General features: G+C 36.9%; 1 protein-coding gene across 1 annotated transcript in view; it reads left to right on the forward strand.

Annotated features, from left to right (window-relative positions):
• The first annotated feature begins 2291 nt into the window (after positions 1–2291).
• Positions 2292–19893, forward strand: part of LOC129233355 (CD151 antigen-like) — a 48542-nt gene continuing 30940 nt past the window's right edge. Inside the window, exon 1 of the mRNA XM_054867395.1 lies at positions 2292–2311. The gene's annotated coding sequence lies outside the window, so the exon portion shown is untranslated. The remainder of the gene's footprint in view (positions 2312–19893) is intronic.

Below are 19893 nucleotides of genomic sequence, written 5' to 3' on the forward strand. Positions count from 1 at the left end.
ATAGTCGTTACATTTCGCTTGAATTTTTTTTTAAATTAATTAATTTTATTTTTTTATTATTATTATTATTATTATTATTATTATTATTTTTTTTTTTTTTTATTGTTTAAAATTTGTCGCTGCATTTGTATCGAAAATTTTGTGCTAGATTAGTCGCTGCATTAAGGTCGAAAGTTTTGTCTCGCATTAGTCGCTGCATTTAGATCGAAAACTTTGTCCCAAATGAGTCGCTGCATTTTGGTCGAAAATTTTGTCCAGAAGTATTTGCTACATTTGAATAGTTTTGGGATAAAAATTGCAACTAAAGATTACATGAATTTTTGGAACATTTCCCAGAATGTGACACATTTATAGATATAGTAAGGCATCTATAAATATGTCACACTTTTTTCTTCGTCTTGTTTTGAACAATCCCTCCTTTTGTCACAAATCGTCACGCTTTACCACACTCCCACTCCCCCCCCCCCGCCCTTTGTCTCATTTGTCACCTCTATAACAAATTGCTATAAAACTGTATGATGTAACATTTTTTGTTACCCAATAGAAACACCGAAAGGACCACACTGGCCCCTTCGACAGGCCCTGTTAAGATATCGAGCGGCCCTAGGTCAAAAGCTTTTTGGGGGGCCCTTGTATTTAAACTTAGTAACTTTAGCCATTGGATGAAATAATTTTAGCCAAAGGCTGAACTATTTCAGCTATTTGGGGGCCCCTAAATATCAGGGACCCTACTCCACGGCCTTGTTGGTTAAGTCAGTAACCAGGCCCTTCCCTTCGGTGTTTCTAGCTCCCTACTCGGAGTTGCCTGACGAAGAAATCAACGAATTTCGCGCTACTTTCGTCAGCCGCGAGCTACAAAAAGACATTTGTGTAGACTTCCCTCAAAATCAGGGATGGGCAACACTGGCTCCCTCAGTCCTTCTAGTGCCAGGTCCGGCTCTAGTAGTTCTGCCGCCGCTCCATGTTGGCAATTGTCGCCCCCTCGTCTTAACACTATTGATATATTTTTTTTCAACCATCGAGCATACTCTATCGCATTGCAGCAATTTGAGCTTCAAAAAAAAAAAAAAACTAAGGAACAAATTTGATTTTTTTTTTTTTTTTGAGCAATCATATTGTTTATTGTTCTCATTTGAATGTTTTGATGTCCTATGACTTTATTTTCCCCCACCCCTCGCCTCCCTCTGCAGCACCACCGTCCCCTCCCGTCCTCCCGATACTGATCCTCTAGCGAGCAGCGTCTCCAGGTTGCGTCTATATCCTAAAAGCACGCATACATACACACACTCATGCCTGCACACAGACACAAGCACACACGCATACATACACACATCTATACACACATACCCACACACTCATGCCTGCACGCATACATACACACACCTATACACACATACCCACACACTCATGCCTGCACACAGACACAAACACACACGCATGCATACATATACCTATACACACACATACACACACACTCATGCCTGGACACAAACACACGAGCTTACATACACACACACACGAGCCTACATAAACACACACACACACACACACTCGTGATTGCGAAAAACATAATTTGAATTCAAAAAGTCAAAATTCAAATTAATTCATCTTTTTTTTTTTTTGCCTCTCTACATTTTGCCATCGTGAAATTTGCGCCCCTAAAATCTGCCGCCACAGGTGGTGGCGGTGGCACAGTCGCCTACCCCAGGAGGCCGGGACAGCCTTGTAGGGGTGCCTAAATGGGGGGGGGGGGAATCTCGGCGCAAGTAGCGCCATCAAAAATTTGTCATGGGGGGGAGTTAAAAAATTTTAAATTTATTTATTTAAATTTATTTATTAATTTATTTTTAATTTCTATTATTTATTTTATTTTTTTTCTCTGTTTACATTTTATTTCGTTTATTTATTTAGTTTGTGTGTGTGTGTGTCATTGGCGTAGCACAGAACTTTTCCAATAAAATAATAATAATTAAAAGCAAATAAATAAAAAAAATTTCAAGAAAAATAAATGAATAAAAAATACTTAAAAAAAATAATTAGAAAAAAGAGGGATAAAAATAAAAAAGGGAAAGATGATTGAGAAATTTTGGGGAGGAATTTGCGCCATTAAATTTTTGAGGGAAGGGCACCCCTGAACAGCCCGACGAAGAATCAACGCGTTTCGCGTCACTTTCGTCAGACGACGGCCCCGAAAGAGTTCGTATGTGGAAAGCGCGGGGTTGTGCGTGTGCACCGAAGAAGGACGGCCGACCCTGTTGTTGACAGCAACAGTTGGTTGCTACGCTTCCGAACGAACAGTGGACCGCACAATGTAAGTAGCTCTCTGATCTTTTCTTCCCCGCTAGTTCGAACGACGGACGGCAGCTGAACACCCCGCCGTCGTTCCTTCCGCAGACGATCCGAACTCTTTCGTGCGTTCCGTTTCAGAAATGTTGTTAGCTCCGCTTTTTTTGAGTGCCGTTGCTGTACAAATAAATTGACTAAAATTTCTCAAAATGTACTCCTTTAACCACTTACCGCCCAGAACCAATATTTTTGAGCAATCACGATTGCTTATTGTTTTTATTTGACTGTTTTGATGTGCTATCATTTTATTTTCCCGCCAGCACCATCGTCGACCGACTCCTCACGATGCTGCTCCTCTAGCGAAAACCGTCTCCAGGTTGCGTTCATATCCTACACACACGCGCATACACACACACATACACATACACATACACAAACACATACACACACGCATACATACAGACACCTACACATACACACACACATACCCCGCCCCCCACGCACACAAACACTCATACACACCACTACCCACACACTCATGCCTGCACACAGACACAAACACGCATGCCTACACACAGACACAAACACGCATGCCTACACACACATACCCCTACACACAAACACACATACCCCCCACACACAAACACACATACACCCCACACACAAAAACACACGCCTAAATACACACACTCGTGATTGTGAAAAACATAATTTGAATTCAAGATGTCAAAATTCAAATTATTATTACTTTTTTTTTTGGAGGGGAGGGCGGAAATTTCCAATTTGCCGAATGGAACTCCAAATTTCACCGAATGATGAGAATTTTGCCGATTGATGATAATTCTGCCGAACCGTCAGACAAAATGTGCCGAATACGAAAGTTTTTGGGAGGTCACGGTGGCCTCCCGTCGAAGCGCCCCTACTGAGACAGGCGAAAGTGACCGGCAAGTGCCCATGCCCGTGTCTCAGAAGGGCTGTTTTATGTCTCCTAACCAGGGGCGTGCACAGGAGGAGAGAAGGGACACCTGTTGAACCGGGCCCGAGCCTGAAGGGGGCCCAATATATTTGAAACTAGGGGTGAAATATAGAAGTAAACAATATGAAGGGGGGCCCGGAAAAGTCATTTGTGACGGGCCCCAAAATTTCTGTACACGTCCCTGCTCGCAACTCGCATTACTTTATTTCTAATGCCTGTTTGAGATTGATTCGTTCTAATAAAAATAGATTGGCTAGTTTTGTAACTAAACCTATTTACCACAGCCGCCGCCCCCCAAGTTCAATTCCGCAAATGCCCCCCACCCCCCAATTTTTCTTAACTCTCTATCCCCCTTTTTGTTTTGGTTCTTTTTTTATTTATTTATTTTTTAAAATAATTTTTAATTTATTTTCTTTTTAATATTTTTCATTTATTTATTCTTTTAAATATATTTTATTTATTTATTTTTTAAAATAATTTTTAATTTATTTTCTTTTTAATATTTTTTATTTATTTATTCTTTTAAATATATTTTATTTATTTATGTATTTAATTATTTTTAATTATTATTATTATTTTATTAGAAAATTTCCATGCTACGCCAATGACACACACACACACACAAAACTAAATACATGAAATAAAAAATAAACAGAATAAAATAAATACTAAATTAAATTAAAAATAAATAAATAAATAAATAAAAATCAATTTTAAAAATTCCCCCCCCCCCCCATTTTGATGGCGCAAATTGCGCCATAATCCCCCCTTGTGGGCACCCCTGTACCACAGATTTATCACAATACAGCATTTTTCTGGTGTATACCAAACCGTGTATGTTGACAATTAGCTATATGTTTGTCAGTAGTTCTTTGCTTTAAAGCAGTTTGCAGTGGAAAATACGATCTGTCCATTTTCATTGTTTAAATTTTAATGGAAGTAAAAAATCCATAAATTAACTTTCACTGAGTGTTTGTGTTAGTTGTTTAGAAAAAGGTATGTGATAATGAGTGATTTTTACGCTTCTGAATTTGCCCATTTGTCAGAAGTTTTAGCGATGGAAGCGAGGATCTCGTGAGTGATGGAGTCCTCCCCCTCCCCACCCCGCTCTCTAGCCACCCCTCCCTCTCTCATACCTGAAAGCGCAAAAATACCTTTTCGATACCTATACATTTATTTTCTGTCAAAAAAAAATCTCAATTATTTTTAACCAATTCTCCCCCCCCCCCGCCCAAAAATTGAACTTTGACATCTTGAATTCAAATTATGTTTTTCGCAATCACGAGTGTGTGTGTGAGTGTATGCAGGCGTGTGTGTTTGTGTGTGGGGGGAGGGTATATGTTTGTTTATGTGGGGGGTATATGTATATGTGTGTGTGTGGGTAGTTGTGTGTTTGTGCGTGGGGGGGGGTATGTGTATGTGGGGATAGTTATGTGTATGTGGTGGTGTGTGTGTATGTGTGTGTATGTGTAGGTGTCTGTATGCATGCGTGTGTGTATGCCTTTGTGTGTATAGGTGTATGTGTGTGTATGAGTGTGTGTTTGTGTGTGTAGGTGTAGGTTTGTGTGTGTGTGTGTGTAAGTGTAAGCAAGTAAGTGACGCAACCTGGAGACGGCTTTCGCTATAGGAGCAGCATCGTGAGGCGGCCGGTCGACGGTGGTGCTGCAGAGGGAGGCGGGGGGAAAATAAAATCATAGGACATCAAAACAGTCAAGTGACAACGATAAGCAATCGTGATTGCTCAAAAAAAAACTCGTGCTTTTAATGGTTTAACATCAGAATATTGCTTTGAAACTATTTTCGATTCATGAACTTATTCGACTTTGAGCCAAATAAAAAAATCTTCTCCGCACTAACCCTGGTTGTTGTTTCTCTCTCAATCTTGCATAGCTTTCCTGCCGATCTCGTACTTTCTATATAATTGTATCAATCAAGACAAAAATAAAACTTCTTTCTTTTGAAGTACACAATTTTTAAACTGTTTTTAATAAACTCCCTCCTCACAGAGAAGAAAATTATACTGAGAGATCAATTTAAGTACTATTTATACCGTAACTTTTCTGTTTATCATTTTCAAAACTGCTAATTGGTCAACTACAATAACAGTACAGTCGAGTCCCGACTTACGCGAGGGATGCGTTCCAAGACCCCTCGCGCAAGTCGAAATTTCGCGTTGTGGAAAAGAGTATGTGTTAAAACTTTTATAAACATAACCAATCATTTTAGACACTTGTAAACACCACCCTTAACTGTTAAAAACCATTTCTTTCATTTGTAACTTAAAAAAGTGAAGAGGATGATGATTTATGCTGCGTGATCAAACCGTTATTCTATTGGGTTGTTCGGAAAGTCATTTCGTTTTTTTTTGGGGAACATGAAAGACAGTTTTCGTATAATGAATAAATATTTTATTAAATTATATATTGGCCATTCTGGTCCAACACCTTTTGCCATCTTTCTGGCAGTAACATAATTCTCCTCTCATAAAAGTTTTGGTCCTTGCTGGCAAAAAACTGGTTCAGGTGGTTTTTGACATCTTCATTTGAGGTAAAGGTTTTGCCATCCAAAAAATTTTGCAGGGACCGGAACAAATAGTAGTCGGAACGCGCCAGATCTGGGGAATATGGTGGTTGTTGCAGTACGTCCCATTCAAGCTGTAAATTTTTTGGCGAGTGACCAAACCTGTGTGAGGCTCCGTAAGGACATGGGGCACCCACACATCGAGCTTCGAGGTTAAGCCCATGCCTTTCAAATGGCCATAAACAGTCGAATTCGACAAATTTAATCTCTCACCGATCTCTCGTGTGGTTATTCGCCGATTTGCATCAACTAATGCCTTTATCGCATCTTTGTCAGCTTCGACCGGCCTTCCAGACCGTGGTGCATCTTCGACATCAAAATTGCCGGATCGAAATTTTGCAAACCAGTTCTGGCACTGGCGTACTGTTAACACGCCTTCTCCATACACATCCGTCAATTTTTTTCTCGCTTGGACAGCATTTTTACCTTTTCTGAAGTAAAAAAGTAAAATATGACGAAAATGCTGCTTATTGCTCTCCATATTTAAAAGGGCACCAACCAAAAACTACTGCGTAGAATTAATAGAACTTTTTCACACACAAGCCTTGCAATATCAGCTCTCAAGATATATAATGGTTATGCGGCTTAAGTGTGAAGTTGGTTTCGAAAAAACGTAATTAAGTCCTCTGACGGGAAAAAACGAAATTACTTTCCGAACAACCCAATAATATACTTTTAAATACAGTTGCTTCACTAGTTATTTTATAACGTTTCCATCTATAGCAACACGCCCCCCCCCCTTTCCTTTATTCTTTAATTCACAATACAACAGCAGCTTCTATTTTCATAATTTTTTAATTTTACTAAGATACTACTCGGTGAACTTTTACGGATTTCCTTTTCTTGACTTTTTATTGTTTGTATGGAAAATTTATTCATACCTAATTGTCATGCTATCTTCGACGCAATTTTTAGTTGAGCTTCAGTTTTTCAAGAAGTTTTAGCTTTTCTTTAATTGTCAGAAGCTTTCTCTTTTTCTTTCTATCTTCTCAAACTTAAGATGAAACAGAGCTCTTAGGTGTCATTATATTTCATCAACTTTCACACTCAGAATGAAAGAAATTAATGGAAAAATGAAGAGTATGTAGTTATTTGTGTAAGCTATGTTCACTCTAGTACGGCGTGGGAACTTTCGCTCCCAGTGATGCTAAAGAAATAAAGGTTTATTCACAAAAAAAAAAAAAAAAGTTTATAACAAAGCCGATACTTACACAACACAATTCTCATCGGAAAATTTTCGCGTTGCGGGTGAGGAATTCTAAAATGTCTAAAATTCTTTACTGGTGAAAAAATCGCGTTATAGCCATTTCGCGTAAGTCGGATCACGTTGTAGCGGGAGTCGACTGTATTTACAAAAGAAAAACGAGTAAGAAATCTAGATTACGTGATCTTGGATTTTCTTACTCAATCTTGGGTTTTGTTTTCGTGACCTGCGAATACCCTCCGTTTGCCCGCTAAACTCGCTTCCGTATCACTCTCGAAGCTCTCGTGCCATTATCGTCCGACAATGCCACCTGTAGGAAGACTGCCGCACTATTGTAGGTCATCAAACGGCCGTTAAATCCGAGTGCAAATGGTGCGATTACGACAGTCTCTCGCATTTCGTACGCTCCATCGGATTCAAGGACAAAGAGTTGAAACAGAATGCACGGAAGAATTAATTCGGTCCATTATATTAACGACTAGCAGGCATACCCAGCGTTGCCTGGGTCAGTAATAATATTGAGAAACAATTTATACTTTCCTTTATTTATTTTTGGCTGTGCTCCGCGGTTCCACCTGCGTTAAATGGCAACAAATGTATTAAAAAACTATTTTAAGTACATCACCTTATGATATATATATATATATATATATATATATATATATATAGTAAAAAATTACACATCCTTATCCATCGATGTAGAAAATCGAAAACAAAATAACAAAAATAAAACAACACAAAACAATAAAAAAAATAATTAAACACATTTGACTTATAAAATAATTAAGTTGTAAATGAGCCGAGTAATAAATGCTGAACATCTTCCCTCCCGCAGCCGGGTTCGAACTTGAGACCCTAGGTTTGTTGGTTCAGCGCTTTACCGACTGAGCAATTCGGGAAACAACAATTTGAGCTATCCATGCAATAAAAAATGCATTATGATTATTATTGATTTAATTTGAATTTATTGATGCTAAACTCCTATGAGTCATAGCTTGATGTTATGTAGCCTATAGCCTTCGTCAATAAATGGACTATTCAACACATTTTTTTTTTTTTTTTTCAAATAGAACTAGTAGTTCCTGAGATTAGCGCGTTCAAACAAAAAAAAAAAAAAACTCTTCAACTTCATATTACTTTTAAAGACAGCAAACTTCTGTAAACCGAATTATGAAACAGAGAAAGAAATATAAGGCCAGTTGAGGCAAAGAAAATCAGAATTTCAATGTTTTAACTTTGGATCCTTTTTTTTTTTTTCTTTTGCATCAATTGAGACAGAACATTTGGTGGAATGTGTACAAAAATACGCTCATGGGCGTCCCGAACTTAAATTTTTAGGAGGGTGAAAATTCTCAATTTGCCGAATGGAATCCCAAATTTCGCCGAATAATGATAATTTTGCCAAATCCTCAAACAAGATTTGCCGAATAAGAAAACTTTTGGAAGGTCATAGTGACCTTGTAGTAACCTCCCATCGGGGCACCCCTGAGGGCTGCCAAATCCCCCTATGATCAAGGGTGCACCCCCCTAAATATCGCAAAGATCCCCCAAAAGCAAGAGTCCCCCCAAAAAAGAGAAAAATACCCTCAAAATAACCTCCCCCTTCAAACAAAAAAAATTCAATGGCGCCATGACCCCCCCCCCCAGGTGGGCCCCCCTGGTCTGGCTGTTTGCTAACAAACGAATCAAAAGGACAAAAAAAAAGAGAGAGAGAGATATAATAGTTGATAGATAAAATAAAGTAATCTTAATATATAAAAATGGAGTTTGGTAAATTTGTTCCCTAAGATCTCAGAAACTACCCGGCAGATTTGGCTGAAACTTTCACCGTTTATTCTTTTTGGTACTGGGGAGGTTTGTAGACCAGTTCGAAAAAGATCCGATTGTTAGTTCCTTTTTTATTCTAATTGTCCAAATTTTCGCATAAATGCCCCAATATGACGGTGAAAAAATACGTGCACATATTAAAATTATGTGTCCATCGAAAGCGCTTATTTTTCTGCTGAAGATGGTATCTGTTAGAAAGTTCTAAGCTGTATGAAAAACGAGATATGAGCTTTTTTTGTTCCATGTTCGAAGGCTCTCCTCAACCTAATTCATTATTTAGTGTATCATCTCAACTCTCAGTTGATAGCTAGAATTGTTGTACTGTTCAATATTTTTGCGTTTCGTGTGACTGTTCGAGGCTTTTCTCAAGTCAAATCTTAAAGTAACGTTTTTCACAAGATTGGCTGATAATAAATGGATTTGGCTGATTATTTTCCATTTAAATGGAACTTTAATGAAATTATTGTTATATTTTTATTATTTGTGCGATCAGACTCATGATCCAATCTACCAGTAGAAATCTTGCCAAACTCTTTGCAAAGATTTCAGTAGCTTATGCGAATACATTTGTGCAATTTTTTCAACTGCCGCTGTTAACAAAATATCGCCATTAAAAGAATCTTTAAAACTTTTTTCAAGATGTAAAATAATCCACCATAAACTAAATTAGGCAAATCCATTAAAGAGTACAAAAACATCCATAAATTTTTCTTTTTGCACATTTTCAAACAATCGCCAAATTTTACTACTCATTTTGGAAACATTTTGGGTGAAAATGTTTAGCTCCATGTTATGGTGACTAGAAGTATCTCAGGATTTGGCGACAATATCTTTTTGACGAAAATTAGTAACAGACCGTTTTACAATTTTTGTTAGCCGGCCGAAGACATGGATTTTAGCTGTATTAATGAAGATTTTTACTATTAATTTTAATGTAATGGAGCTTTTTAGATGAGCCGTTATCGTTATTTCAGAATGGTTGATGCTGATATTGATTTTGAGGGACTGACGTCGATATTCGAAGATGACGTTTCGAGAATTCATTGAAAAGGGAATTTTTTTGAAGCTATTATGCTAATTCTGTTGGAGTTAAAAAAGGGTGTCTTCCCAGTTTAGCCGACATTTCGTCCCCCCCCCCCCCCGTTTTCTTATTTAATCATACCTTTTGATATATTAAAATATTAAAGGCGGGAGGAAGTTTGAAATGTCGGCAAAACTGGGGATAAACCAAAATCAAAAACAGAATGTTGATGTTATTTTGAAAATTTTTCTTATTCCGAAGGGAGGGAGGGGGATGACTACTTTCCTTATTCAGATATATATTTTTAGAGGGACTGTTGACGATATTTAAAAACTAAAACCCTCATTCTAACTCAAATCTGAACGTTTTTTCCACTTCATAAGTATTCAGGTTTTGAACGTTTTATGTGTTTAAAAGTATAGTAGCTTAGTCTTATTTAAAAATACTTGACACCCGTATTGTTTTTCATAATATGCAGCAATATTGAAAATTATTTTAATGCTGCCCGGATTGGTATAAATTCAACGCTGAATAGGACACTCAAATTGATATCAACCTTGCCAAAAATGTAATTATTTTCATGCACGTTCTGTTGTTGATATTTTCAAAATTTATGGAACTCGCTTCTTCGCAATAGCTTATGCGAATACATTTGTGCAGTTTTTTCAACTGTCGCTGTTTTTGAAGCCAATGTTTCTCAGATTGCACCATGTAAACAAAATATCGCCATAAAAAGAATCTTTAAAACTTTTTTCAAGATGTAAAATAATCCACCATAAACTAAATTAGGCAAATCCATTAAAGAGCACAAAAACTTCCATAAATTTTTCTTTTTTGCACATTTTCAAACAATCGCCAAATTTTACTACTCATTTTGGAAAAATTTTGGATGAAAATGTTTAGCTCCATGTTATGGTGACTAGAAGTATCTCAGGATTTGGCGACAATATCTTTTTGACGAAAATTTGTAACAGACCGTTTTACAATTTTTGTTAGCCGGCTGAAGACATGGATTTCAGCTGTATTAATGAAGATTTTTACTATTAATTTTAATGTAATGGAATGATAATAATATAATAATAATATAATGATAATCTATATTATATATATAAATGAATGTTGGTAAATTTGTTCCCTAAGATCTCAGAAACTACCCGGTAGATTTGACTGAAACTTTCACCGTTTGTTCTGTTTGGTACTGAGGAGGTTTGTAAACCAGTTCGAAAAAAATCCGATTGATAGTTCCTTTTTTATTCTAATTTGTCCAAATTTTCGCATAAATGCCCCAATATGACGGTGAAAAAATACGTGCACATATTAAAATTATGTGTCCATCGAAAGCGCTTATTTTTCTGCTGAAGATGGCATCTGTTACAAAGTTCTAAGTTGTATAAAAAACGAGTTATTAGCTTTTTTTGTTCCATGTTCGAAAGCTTTCCTCAACCCAATTCATTATTTAGTGTATCATTTCAACTCCCAGTTCATAGTTAGAATTGTTGAATTTTAATGTGTTTCGTCTGACATTAAAATTCAACAATTCTAATAAAAGTAAAATTGACATTTGACTTTTCTCAAGTCAAATCTTAAAGTAACGTTTTTTCTTTTTTCCCCAAGATTGGCTGAAAATAACTAGATTGGTTGATTATTTTCCATTTAAACGGAACTTTAGTGTAATTAATGTTTTTTTTAAATTATTTGTGCTGATCGGATTTTTTAATCATTATCCAATCTAACAGCAGAAACCTCGCCAAAATTTATGCAGAAAGATTTCAGTAGCGAATGCATTTGGCAGTTTTTTCAACTGTCGCGGTTTTTGAAGTCAAAGACTACGTAATAATGTTTGTCAGCTTTCACCATGTAAACAAAATATCGTCAATCAAAGAATATTTAAAAACATTTTTTACTGTAAAATAATCCAGCAACTAAATTATGTAAATCCATAAACAGCACAAAAATTTCCATTAATGTGACTTTGTGCATAAATTCAAACCATCGCCAAATTTTACTACTTATTTTGGAAACATTTCGGTTGAAATTGTTTAGCGCCATTTTATGGTGACCAAAAGTATCTTAGCATATGGCGACAATATCTCTTTAACAAAAATTAGGGGGATATTTCGATAATTGGGAATCTGGCGCGGTCGTCTCATTTTTGGCGTAAATAATTTTATTTTGGTAACCCTGCTGATTTATAGTAACCCTATGTGAATAGATATTTCCGATTTCTTTTTTTGATTTGCAAAGAAAAATACCTCTCGCGCAGGCGCTGGAGCCAAAAATTAACGCTAATGAAGAAAGTTAGCCAGATTCCCAATTATCGAAATATCCCCAAAATTAGTAACATACCGTTTTACAAAGTAAGGAGGGGGAGCATTATCCAAGGTATCCCAAAACGATTCTCGCAAATTCAGCAACATTTTAAATCTCACCAAGAATCCACAATAATTGAAATTTTCCAAAATAACTAAAGCAAGTTTAAGGGGATCAGGAGCGCGTGGCTACATTTTTTTTAAACAGTTCGTTCTTCAATAGACATACAGAGAAGGTAAGACTCTATGTAAAAAAAATAAGTATTAACCGATAAATCTTTTTAAACATGTGAAGTTTAATTTCATATTTCGGAAATTCTTCAAATTTGTATATGCTTAAATTTTGTGTTTTCGTTTCTAAATGAATACTATTTTGCTCTTTTTACTTATTGCTACTTTAGTTTTATGAGTAAAGAAGAATCTAGATTTTAAATCACGTCAAAAAGGTGTGTTTTAAGTTCTTTCACTTAAAACAGAAAACAAATGCAAGTAACGATTGTTTCTCATAATTATTGCTAACCCAGGCAACGCCGGGTATTTTTTGCTAGTAGATTATAAAAATGAAAAATAAATATAGATGATAAAAACCGATATTATAAATAATAAATATATATCTTAAAAACAATAGATAATAGTGTAATAATTAATTGTTGGCAGAAATTATTTACATTGATAAAATTCAAGAGTGTCGGACCCCATGAGTCGGAGAATGACCCATTATTATTTTGCTATTTGCTCAATTGATTGGCACGGGTGTGACGTGTTAACGCTTATATTTGCACTCGATTCCCGCAATTTTAAACATTGATTTTTAATTTTCATATTATTCCAGTATAAGAAACCTTAATGTATCATAATATGAAGTATCAACTAACTAAAAAAAAATTAATTTGAATTTTGACATCTTGAATTCAAATTATGTTTTTTCGCAATCACGAGTGCGTGTATGTAAGCGTGTGTGTTTGTGTGTAGGGGGTATGTGTATGTGTGTAGGCATGTGTGTTTGTGTCTGTGTGCAGACATGAATGTGTGCGTAGTTGTGTGTATGTGTATGTGTCTGTATGTATGGGTGTGTGTATGTGTGTAGGTTTATGTGTTTGTGTATGTGTATGTGTTTGTGCGTGTGTGTGCGTGCGTGTGCGTAGTTGTGTATGTATGCGCGTATGTGTAGGAAATGGATGCAACCTGGAGACGGCTTCCGATATAGGATCAGCATCGTGAGGAGCCCGTCGACGGTGATGGTGCGGAGGGTGGCGGTGGGAAAATAAAATGATAGGATGCCGAAAACAGTCAAATGAAAGCAATAAGCAATCGTGATTGCTCAAAAAGGAAATAAAAAATTGTATTTAAAAATAATGATTTGTTCGTGTCGCGGGTGTGACTGCACTATCACGCCCGCAACACACACAAATCATTACTTTGAAATGCAAGAAATTTTTTTAGAAAGTTGATACAGTCGGACCCCGATTTTAGGAATTCATCGGGACCGAAACTTTTATACGTTAAATCGGGGTTATTCGTAATATCCGGGTGTGATTTTTTTTTTTTTTTAAACTGCACTTACATTATCTAAAACCCCTCATAAGCAACTGCGCAAAAATAGTCGGGGAAAAAGAAAAAATTCGCTAAATCGCAAAATTCGTTAAATAGAGGTTCTTTAAATTTGGGTTCGACTACTTCACATCATTATGATAATAGTTCCTCATATTTGAATAGATCAAAAAAGCCAAAACTTAATAGTCCGTGAATAAAATGTTATTATATGCGAAAAAATAAATCCGTGTAAACGGATTGAGTAATTTGTGTTAATACCGTAAAACTTCGTTTAAATGGCCCCTGTTAATCCGGCCCCAGTTTATCTGAATCTCTGATTAATCCGGACCAATTTTGTAAGTTTTAAAAAATGTTCCAATAAATAATACATAATTTTATACTGTGACTAAAATTCCTGGAATAAGGTCTGAATATACGCGAAAAAGGTCACACCAGTGTCAACAGATTGCACGTATTAAAACTTTGAAACCCACTTTTTTGAGCAATCTCGATTGCTTATTGTTCTCATTTGACCATCTTTGATGTCCGATATCTTTTTCAGCTTGTACCAGGGGCCTCTCCAGCACCACCGCCCACCGTTCTCTGCGGGCGGGGCTCCTCCGGTCCAGAGCGCTTTTCCTAGGTGGCGCCCATGTCCTACACACACGCTCATGTTTTTCCACACAATACACACACTCCTACGTGCATACACACACACACACACACACACACAACTATACACCGCCCAGGCAGAGGCTGTTTCTAGGAATATTAACTCCACTAAGTAGGGTCCTGTCGCAGTTCGTGATTGCGAAACACATAATTTCAATTCAAAATTTCAGAATTCAAAATTTTTTTGTATTGAACTCAGTTATCGCCAAAGGTAAAATTCCTAAAGTCAGTGGCGCAGCAAAGGGAGGGCGAGAAACACCCCCCCCCCCCAGAGGTATTGATTTTAACATAAATGCAAATTTTAATACAGTAGTTTGCATATGAAAGGGTTGTTTTGATCAAAAACAAATTTTTTCTGAAGGTATTTTTGATTAAAAAAAGAAATCCTTTTCAGAAGATATTTTTGATTTAAAAACCCTTCCAGAAGTTATTTCTGGTTGCGCTAGTACCTAAAGATTTTTAGAAAATAAAGTCTCGTTGAAACGAATTAGATTTGTTATTGTTTAAAGAGTTTGTCAGGTGTGTGTGTGTTTCCCCATCCCCACTGTTCCTTTTCCCTGCACCACCCAGTGTGAGTGACCGCTGTCCATTTTTTTGAACTCAAAACATTATTTGCACCCGTTTGTTTGTCCCCCCCCCCATCCCAAGGCCCGCTTGGCCACGACAGTCCTTGACCAGGGGATGGAGGAAGGATTTCTCCCCACGTGACGCAACTACCTGTTGGTCCTCGCTCTCCTATTGGTCGACCGGAGGGGTGATTGAACTCTCCGAGTTCTTGTTCGTTTTGCATCGATTTGCTTAAAGGCGGGAATGGTAAAGGCTCAAAAGAAGTATGGATTTTCTTTAGAAAGAACTTCTTTTGGTTGATTACTGTGTTATGATGCTTTTATCTAAAACCATCTATAACGGTAACTCGTTTTTCGAGAGAGGAAAAATTGAAACGTGGTTCGGTTCTTATTAGTGATGGGTATGTTCGTGATCTTTTGATAATCGAGGTCTCTGGAATCGAGTACTTCTGATAATCAAGATTTTTCGAAATCGAGAACTCGAGCGATTGATAATCGAGATCTTTTAAAATCGAGAACTCGGAAAGTGTTCGAGTTCTTGAGATGTTATAATCGAGAACTCGAGACGTAATAATCGAGAACTCGAGATGTGATAATCGAGAACTCGAGATGTGATAATCAAGAACTCTGGAATCGAATACTTCTGATAATCGAGATTTTTAAAATCGAGAACTAGAGCGATTGATAATCGAGATCTTTTAAAATCGAGAACTCGGAAAGTGTTCGAGTTCTTGAGATGTTATAATCGAGAACTCGAGATGTGATAATCGAGAACTCAAGATGTGATAATCGAGATCTCTGGAATCGAATACTTCTCATAATCGAGATTTTTAAAATCGAGAACTCGAGCGATTGATAATCGAGATCTTTTGAAATCGAGAACTCGAGCGATTGATAATCGAGATCTTTTGAAATCGAGAACTCGGAAAGCGATAATCGAGTTCTTGAGATGTGATAATCGAGAACTCGAGATGTGACAATCGAGAACTCGAGATGGGATGATCGAGAACTCGAGATCAAAAACCGAGAACTCGAGATAAACGTGTTCTCGAATGATCTTGACTAATCGAGTGATTCGATTACGAGAATCTCGATGTATCGGACAGGATCCGCAAAACTTTGCGGCAACTTTTAAATTTTAGAACTGAATTGGGACTACTTCCAGGTTACGGAAGGTCATCCTTATTTGGTAAATTTTGTAAAAGAAGCGGTCGAAACCTTTGTACAATGATATGAGCGAAAATATGATAACGTGTATGTATGTACAAATAAAAGCATTTAAAACGAGTTTAAAAACTCTGCAAACAGTTGTTTCGGGATTATAAAATCAACCCCTTCTTCAGTGCATAAAAAGAATGATTGCAGAGTTTTTAAACTCTTTTTAAATGCTTTTTTTTGTTACATAATATACACATTTTTTACATTTACATTGTCATATTTTTACTCGTATATATGTATCTAAAAAAAAAACTTTCCCTCCATAAGCTTGGTGTTTTAATTCTTACTTACGAAAATTTTCCGGTACTATATTGTGATTTTGTGTACTTTATACATCCCCCTCCCCCAGGTCTAAGTTTAATTTCCACTCGCTGTTCACAGACCACAAGAAAATTTCTCTATGGCCACTGGTGGTCCGTGGGCCACAGGTTGATAATCACTGTGTTACAGTATCCTCAGGGATGGTTAAAACCCATAGTGACGTCATGCGATAGAGCCCGCGATAGCACTCCTCCCCTAAACACTTGTCAAGCGGTTCCTTGACGTTCGTTGTAACGAGTTTTCACTTTGTAACGAAATTCCCGTTTGAAGGAACTAAAGTTTTCGGAAACCTCTTATCACCCATCAGTTTTAAGTTAAGAAAACTTCTATGTTTTCTCTTCACTCCTAATTATATTTCAGTTGATATTTTCGAGCAATCAATTTTGCTTCGAGATTTCACTTTGCCGTATCTTACCATTTACCTATTGTCGTTGTGATTGGTAGATAACGAGACACTGCTTTATACGGATGCTACAGTTGCCAAATCGATTAACTATTCAGTAGACCCTTGTTTTACGCGGGGGTTACGTTCCATGAACATGCCGCGTAAATTGAGACCTAATACTAGTATTCAGTAAGTTACCGCCCTATAGCCAGGGCTAAGGCAGAGAAATACACCGCCAGCTCAGTCAATTCCAGCAGAGGACTGCAGTTTCGTGCTGAGTGCTAATAAGCACGAAACTGCAGTCCTCGGCTGGAATTGACTGAGCTGCCGGTGTACTCTATAATACTAGTGTCAAAATACTGGTTTGGTTCCGTAGGTAACAAAATACTTCACTCTAGTGATGACTAATTGTATAATAAGTTTAATGTGCACTTTTTATGCACAACATGTATGACGAAAACATAAATTAATTTCGTGTTCCGTTTATAAAGAGGAGCTGACTGTGATAGTCTTTTGGCAGTCATTAAGAATTTTTCTCCGTCATTTTTTGCAGAGCATTAACGTATCCATGATCACTTGCGTCATTTCCATGATAGAATCTTTCTTCACTAACAAATCAGAAAGATCATTTCTATTGTCTAGGAATGGCTCAACATTTTCAACGTGAACGTTTTTGGTTGTGCATCACTGACTTCGGTATTCTCGTTGGTTTAAGTCTCTTTTGCCCCTCCTAAAAGCTTTTCTTCCAGTGAGTTCTGAACTGTGTGAGATTAATATCTTTAATTCTGGAAAGAACTTTGGAACCCATCGCATAAAAAGTCTTCAGTGGCCCCCAAGCTCGTTGATTAGCACACCAAAATGCAGTTGATAACGCTTGCTCTTCAATCTTTAAGAGTTTGGATTTTCAAAGATGGGAAAATTTTACCTGTTTGCATTGCTGCATCCGCGTAAAATAAAATAAAGGTGTCAACTCTTAAACCGCGTATAACCAAAACCGCGTAAAATAAACCCGCGTAAAACGAGGGTCTACTGTACTTTAAAAAAAAAAATCCTCACATCTGCTTTAATAGTGCTTAATCATTGCTTAGCATGTGAATTTATATTATAGTTTTGGCTCAGTACATTTCTGATCCTGCGATGGCAGAAAATTTTACACGAGGTTCAATCTACTCCTATGGATAACAGCATCTTCTTCATCACTTTTCCATACTTTTTGTTTTATGGAGTTAATCGATTTGATAAATGAGGCATCCATATGACAAACGGGGCTTAGGGTCGATAGATGTGTCGTTGTTACTCATTGGCGGCAAGTTACTCGATCATTGCTTCCCCCCCCCCCTGCGAATGATACATGTTTTCGCATCTTATTGACCGTTTTAAAATTTAATCTTTTTCCCTCGCTGACAATAATGGGGTAGTTTCCAAAATTTAAAAGTATTTTTTTCTGAAAGAAAATGCTTAAAAACATAGGATCTAACCATTTTTAAAAAATAATTTGTTTAAGTTTAATATTTTTAGAAAATTACTTAAATCGGTGCGCTTTTATTGTTTACATTTCTTGCCGATGACATCACAAATGATGAAATGCCATTCTGTGTTGCCATTACAGAGCAAAATATTTAATCCGCATTTTTACTCACGTGTATTGGCAACGATAGGGATGATAGCAAGTGTAGAGCGCAATTTTAATTCAATTCTTGATTATTATAACGTTTAAACGCGGTAGAAAGATGCACCAAAGAGCATCATTTGTGACGTCATCAAGACCACGCCTTGTTTGCAAAATCGAACATTTTAAAAACTTAATTAAAAAATAACTTGGGGAAAATGAAGGAATTTTCTGGGTCCACGTTATTTTTCTTGCTTATTCTATCAATTTCAAAGACTAAAAGAATACTTTTAACTGAAGGAAACAACCCCATTGTTTTCGCATCTCATTTAATGTTTTATTATTTATTCATTTATACTTTTTCTATTTTAAGCAGACGATAAATATTTTCACATCGAAATGAATTTTGATGCTATTTGTTTTGTTGCTCATTTTCCTCTTTTTATTTTTTCTCACCAACGATAAAACTATTTCCACACAGAATTGGTTTTTATCTTTTTGTATATTTTCTTTTTTTTCCCCCGCAGACGGTAAATGTTTTCGCGTCTTATTGATTTTTTTAATGAGTTTAATTAATATCCTTTAGGCCATAAAAGTATTTATTAATTTATTACTTTTTCTTTCTGTTTTAATCGATGGGGGTTAACCCCCCCCCCCCCAAAAAAAAAAAAAAATATTTTATCGAAAGTCCCGAGATTCACCTCAACCAATTTGCATAAAATACTTGCCCGCCAATTTACGGCAGATATCCCCATTCAACCCCTTGCGCCATTCCCACACTTGTCCAAGGTGCTTGAGAACTGCCGCCCGTGACCCGCTTTCTCCCCTACCTCGACCCCATTTCCCGCGCTCTCCTCTCGCTGCTCTTTAAACTCTCGGAGAAAACGTGATGCATCGGATTAAAAGTTCCATCACACCCCATGTCAACCCCTGCTTCTTCAAGGAATCCCGCTCCGGAAGGGGGCAAATCCTCCCATTTCTCGCACGGGTATTATAAGGTGAGTACTTTCCGTTATGCGTAAAGTACCGTGAAATCCCGTTACAACGAATAAAAATGCAACGAAACATTCGTTTTAACGAAATAAATGTTTAATCCGCATTTAATTTGCATTACATTGCTAGAAGTCCATTATCACGAAATTACCGTTTGAACGAACTAAATTTTTCGGTTTCTTAACGTTCGTTGTAACGGGGTTTCACTTTGTAACGAAATTCCCGTTTGAACGAACAAAATTTTGCAATTTCTTGACGTTCGTTGTAACGGGGTTTGACTTTGTAACGAAATTCCTGTTTGAACGAACGAAATTTTGCGGTTTCTTGACGTTCGTTGTAACGGGGTTTGACTTTGTAACGAAACTCCCGTTTGAACGAACGAAATTTTGCGGT

Source organism: Uloborus diversus, unplaced genomic scaffold, assembly GCF_026930045.1.
Source record: "Uloborus diversus isolate 005 unplaced genomic scaffold, Udiv.v.3.1 scaffold_355, whole genome shotgun sequence".
Lineage (NCBI taxonomy): Eukaryota > Metazoa > Arthropoda > Arachnida > Araneae > Uloboridae > Uloborus > Uloborus diversus.